The sequence below is a fragment of the Hipposideros armiger genome, unplaced genomic scaffold, assembly GCF_001890085.2.
Source record: "Hipposideros armiger isolate ML-2016 unplaced genomic scaffold, ASM189008v1 scaffold_1452, whole genome shotgun sequence".
NCBI lineage: Eukaryota > Metazoa > Chordata > Mammalia > Chiroptera > Hipposideridae > Hipposideros > Hipposideros armiger.
In genome coordinates, this window is record NW_017732802.1 from 39070 (window position 1) to 45053 (window position 5984).

A 5984-nucleotide genomic window follows, 5' to 3' on the forward strand; every position below is an offset into this window, starting at 1 on the left:
TCATTTTAGTTATTGTATTCTTTATTTCTGACTGGTTCTTTTTCATGGTTTCTATGTCTTTCTTTATGCTTTCTATCTCTTTGTTGAAATTCTCACTGAGTTCCTTAGGCATTCTTATAATCAGTGTTTTAAACTGTCTCTGGTAGGTTGGTTGCCTCCTTTTCATTCAGTTCCATTTCTGGAGGTTTTACCTGTTATAGTATTTGGGACATGTTTTTTTGTTTCCTCATTCTGGTTGTCACTCTGTGTTTGCTTCTATGTTTTGGGTAGATCTCCTATGTATCTCAGTCTTTGCTGGGTGGCCTTATGTAGTATGTGTCCTGTGTAGTCCAATTGTAGAGTCTCCCTAATCTCCTGTGCATGTGTTACAGCAGTGTTCCTTATGTTATGTGTGTTCTCCCATTGTAGTTGAGCCTTGATTGCGTTTGGCATATCAGTGGGTGGTGTAGATTTCTGGGCTGACTAACTGTGAAACTGGCTGTGCCCATAGTGTATGAGCTGCTCTGTGGGAGCTTAACTCCTTAGAGAAGGCTTTGCTTCTGCAGACTCTTGTGCCTGTTGAGATCCACCTTTGGGTGTGCCACTTGTGGGGCTAACCATGTAGTGCTTTGTTATGGTTTGAACCTGGACTTTGGGCGTGTTCTATCTGGTGTCCCTTGGGCATGGCTTCTGGCAAGAGCAATTTCAGCCTTGCTTGTTACCAGACTGTGGCTACCTGGTAGTTGCCTCAAACCTATATGTGGTTGGCTGCTGCCTGTGCTGGACCTGGAGTCATATGTGGGTGCCCTCATTGTGAACTGAGGCTAGCTGTTACCGATATTGGACCTGAGGCAGCTTAGCTTAAGGCCCAGGGCCCCCTAAGCCTATTGCCACCTGCCAGCTACTCATAAAACTGAGCAGTTGAAAGGAGCTCCTTAGGTTCGCATGCCAGGCTGGTTGACCTGTTGTTGAGAGTGCCTTTGGTGATGCAACACTAGCTGGGCAGGGTAGAGTTCAAGGGGGTCATGAGATGTGGCTGGTTGTTTTTACAATGTTAATTCAGATTCAGTTCTTATGCCAATGCCCAGCTTGTGATCACCTTGCCCCATTCCTTAAGAACACTGCAGCCAGCCACCACCTCAGGCTTGCAAATTCCCCAGAGCTGCCCCCAAGTGGCTTTGATGCAATTTTTAGGTCACTCCATCAGCTAATATCATAATTAATGGTAAAAAACTGAAGCCCTTTGCTCTATGTTCAGTAACATGACAGGGCTGTCACCTATAACCTCTGCTTTTCAACATAATATTGGAAGTCCTAGCTAGAGCAATCAGGCAAGAGAAAGAAATAAAGGGCATCCAAATTGGGAATGAAGAAGTTAAGTTGCCACTTTTTTCAGATGACATGATGCTATATATAGAAAACTCTAAACTCAAAAAACTATTAGAAACAATAAACAAATACAGTAAAGTTGCCAGTTACAAAATCAGCATACAAAAATCCATTGCATTTCTATATACTAACAATGAAGTCCCAGAAAACGAAATTTAAAATTTTCCTTATGCAATTGCAAAAAAAAAAAAGAAAGAAAGAAAGAAAGAAAGAAAGAAAGAAAGAAAGAAAGAAAGAAAAGAATAAAATATCTAGGAATAAACTTAACCAAGAATGTGAAAGATCTATACACTGAAAACTGTAAGACAGTTTTAAATGAAATTGAAGAAGAAATGGAACATACAAAGAAATGGAAAGACATTCCATAGTCATGAATTGGAAGAATTAATATAGTTAAAATGTCCATATTACTCTTTTTCCCTTTTAAAAATGTTTTTATTTCTTTACCCATTATGTTATGTTTAAGTGTATAGTGCCCTAATTTTTGTAGGTATTGCCACTTTCTGCTCTTTCTGTTAGTAATCTTGATCATGGCTTTATATTCTTTTGATTTTTTGTGTTAGGCCAAATAGCCTCTTTCAGTATTTCCTCTAATGCAAGTTGTGTTAGAAAATTTCCTCAGTTTCTGTATATCTGGAAAGGTCTTTATTCCTCTTTTACATCTAAAGAATATCTTTGCTGGATATATTATTCTTGGCTGATAATTTCTCTCTCTTTCGTTAGTTTGAATATTTGATTCCACTCCCTCCTGGCTTGTAGTTTCTGATGAAAAGTTGATGATAGTCTAATGTGCTTTCCCTTATATCTTATTGGTTTTTTTCCCCTCGATAATTCTTTCTTTGTCACTAATTTTTTACATCTCCAATACAATGTGCCTTGGAGAAGCCCTGTTGAAATTGAGGTAATTATGTGTTCTGTTTGCTTCTTGGATTCGAGGATCCAGTTCTTTGCACAAGTTTAGAAAGTTCTCCTTGACTATTTGTTTGAATATACTCTCCTTTCTCTTCTCCCTTTCTTCTCCTGGTGTGCCTGTTGTTCTTAGATTGTGCTCTCTGATGGAGTCAGAAAGTTCTTGTAGAGTTCTTTCATTTTGTTTCTCTCTCAAGTCTGTCTCTTCTTCTTTCTGTGTCATTTTCAGATTTCTGTATTTAATATCACTAATTCTTTCTTTCACCTGGTCAGCTCTATTTTCTAAGCTGGGTATTTCATTTTTCATTTCTTTTATTGAGTGCTTCATCTCTAGAATTTCTATTTGGTTCTTTTAAAAAATTTAAATTACTTTGGTAAAATGTTCATTTTGTTCTTTGTGTTTCTGAGTTCATTAAATTGCCTGTCTGTGTTTTCTTGCATCTCATTGAATTTTTTTAAAGAACTGCAATCTTGAATTCTCTGTTATTTAAGTCACATATATCCATGACTTGAATTTCATTTTCTGGGGATTTTTAATTTTCTCTCTGAGCTTCCTGGTTATCTTGGTTATTCATGACAATTAATGAATCATTATTTCTCTTCCTGGTCATCTACAGGAGTGGGTTTTGCAGCAGGTTGATATAAAGCAGTCTTTCTTTTGCTTTTCAGTAGGTATTGCTGAAATGTTTTATTTTTTCTTCTGCTGCAGGCTTTTATTTTCTCCTATGTTGTAGCATTTTATTTTTTCTTGCACTGTTCTGGGTGGTTCCTCACGTGATGGGTGGTTCCCTGGAAGATGGCTTCTCCTCTGTGAGCAGGTCGCCTGAGTCTCAGGGCACCATGTCCATGGGGAGAATGTAGTAGTCCATAGAGTTCTGAGCTTCTGGAATCACAATGCTTCTCCTGCAGCCTGATGCAGAACGTATGTTTCTCAGCAGCTCTGGTTGTCCCCACAGGGATCTGCCCAGAACAGTGAGGGCAAGGTGGGTTGTGGGAGATGCCTGGTGTGTTTGTTGCTCTGAGCAATGATGACTTCCACCCCCAGCTGTCCCACCTAGATCTCGTTCCCTGTTGCCGAAATTAATCACACTGTGCATCTGCACTGCAGGACTGTGTCTCCCATCCTCTGGCCTGTTCTTTAATCTCACACTGCTACTGTTTCTTCTGGAGCTTTCTTCTAACTTTGGGGGATAAGGGTGACCTCTGGGAGTGTAGAAGGTAGTTGGCCAGGCTCCATGTCTTTGTTTTCTGTTTCTGTCTGGCAGTGAGGGCTTAAACCATAGTTCTCACCCTTCTGTATTCAGTGTTTGCTCTGATGTCTCTGCCCTGAATGTTGGGTTCAACCATATTGTATGTTGATCCCTCAGGCAGGACTGTTGGCCACAGGGAGTGCACCTGCAGCCTGAATTCTTCTTTCTCCCAAGACTGCAATGAGCTCTTGAGTGTGTCCTGCAGCCTGTAGCCCATGTTTCTGTACTTCCCCCTTTCCTTCTCCCTTGCTCGCCCAATTGCCCACCTTCCGGTGATTTGATGTTGCAGATCTCTCAGATGTGTTGGTGTGTTGCTTCATTTATTTGTTGAATTATAGCTGTTCAATTTGTTGTATCTTCCAGAGGAGATTTCGAGAAGCACTTCTCACACGTCCGTGTTTGTGACATCACCCCACAAATCTTTCTTGAGCATAAATTCTCCACATAGAACAGTAAGAGCCTTATATCAATTCACTAATCTCTATGGGCAATATATATCACATTTCTTTATTATTTTTTTCTAAATTGGATTAAGTTTGTTACAAAATTCCCACTCATCAAAGCCCATGAGAAGTGTAGTGTCAGTTCCCTTCCTGTTACTGGATTGTACTGGGACTTAGGCCGAATGCAGTTCAAGAAAATTTGGGCAGGCTGACTTTTGGACGGTGATGAAGATGTTTCATGCCTACGCCTGGGAGTTAATTTGAAGTTGCTCACTTCCTGTGCCAGCTTGGCCATTGGGACCCTTATTCATTAGTGTTGTGGGTAGAAATTATAATATTAAAATATTTCATTTAGCCATGATAAATTTTTTTTTTCTTAAAGTATGACTCAATGAAAAACCTATTCCTAATGTGTCAGGTTGGTTGTATTTTCAACAACACAGCTTGTTGTTTCTTTCCTTTGTAAGGGAAATGAGAAGAGGTAGAACTTTTATAATCCAGCAACTTTATGAGCACAAAGTACTGAAAAAGCAAGGAATTTAAGTGTATAGAAGCTCTGTTTCTGGCTCTTAGTTAAGAAGAAACAAGATGCTTACTGCAATATTCACAGGTTCTTCTGGAGCTATTCATCACAAATTCCTCCTAAAATATTCTTTCATTAAATAACTAACTTTTATGTAAGTTATGTAAATTCCTCTGAGATGTAACCATCACCTGGGGAGCATAGAAAAGATACATTGTTCATTTTGTGTATAAAATGCATTACACGTTTTACATTATAAGAAACTGATTTTTTCATTAAAATTGCAAATGAACTAATCAGCCATATGTTAACCTGACTCATTACTCTGTTAATCATATAGGTTATTCTTTTTCAGTGACAGAGAAAGAGGAGTAGAAGAAAACCCTTCATGTCCCATGATCTGTATTTTCTCCTTTCTGCAAGCAACTAATAAAGGATTCCCTTAGGTATTTTAACTTCAAAATAATATGAAAATAGTTCTTTTCATAGAGTATAGTTTCCATGGGTGTTCATACAACTGTTTTCTCTCTGAGATCTTTCTATTTATGGTGTTTTATAAGAGGAGCATGCAGATTTCATAACACCGAATTCTTTCGATCTGCCAAATCCGCTCCCCTTTCCAGAGAATTAAACTCCCTTCCTTGTGTCACAAAAGGCTCACTGGGATGTCCAAGAGAGGATTCCACCCATAGCAGCAGTGACTGGATTCTTGTCTCCACGCAAAAAAGAGCAAGACAGATGCATGAAAGCACAAGTAGTTTATTGAAAATGAAAGTACACACCTGAGAGGGAATTGTGGGCTAACTCAGACAGAGAATGAGTCAAGTGGAGAAAGTCATGATTAAGGTTTTTTTCATCCCTCCTGGGGTGGGAATTGGTGATGTCCCATTGATGTGGTTCATTCATCTTCCCCCTTCCCCCCTCCACAGGGCAGGACCCTCCATTTTCTGGTTTTTCTTCTTTATTTGGTTTCTCTGGAACTATCATGGCGTCATATGCATGATGGGAGTCATAGTAACTGCAATATAAATGAGATTATAATGATATTATAATTAGCTAAAGGTCAGGACCAGTCACAGGGATTAATTTAGCTGGATGAAACTGGTTCTTGTTCTTTTCCAGCTGCAGGTACTGGATACAGTCACTTGTTACTTGTGTAACAGAGTACAACTCAGGTTGTACTCTGCAGGGGGTTGTCAATTTCCTAGGCTACCTACCCTGTTTCACATGGAGCTGTGCCACCAACTCTCCCTTAAAGCCACAGTCTCTATCATTTCCACTCATGGATCAAGCATCCTAATTGCCTGGGTGGGCTCCATTTTTGAAACACAAAGGCGTCTAGTTCTGAAACTTAGGGGAAAAGAAGCTTCCCTCTCTTTAAGGCATTTCAGAGTAAGAAACATATCACTGTTTTTTTTTGGGGGGGTGATTGGGATGCTAAAGGAGCAGATGGTATATATGTTGGTGTTAATAATGAAGATATTTTATTTC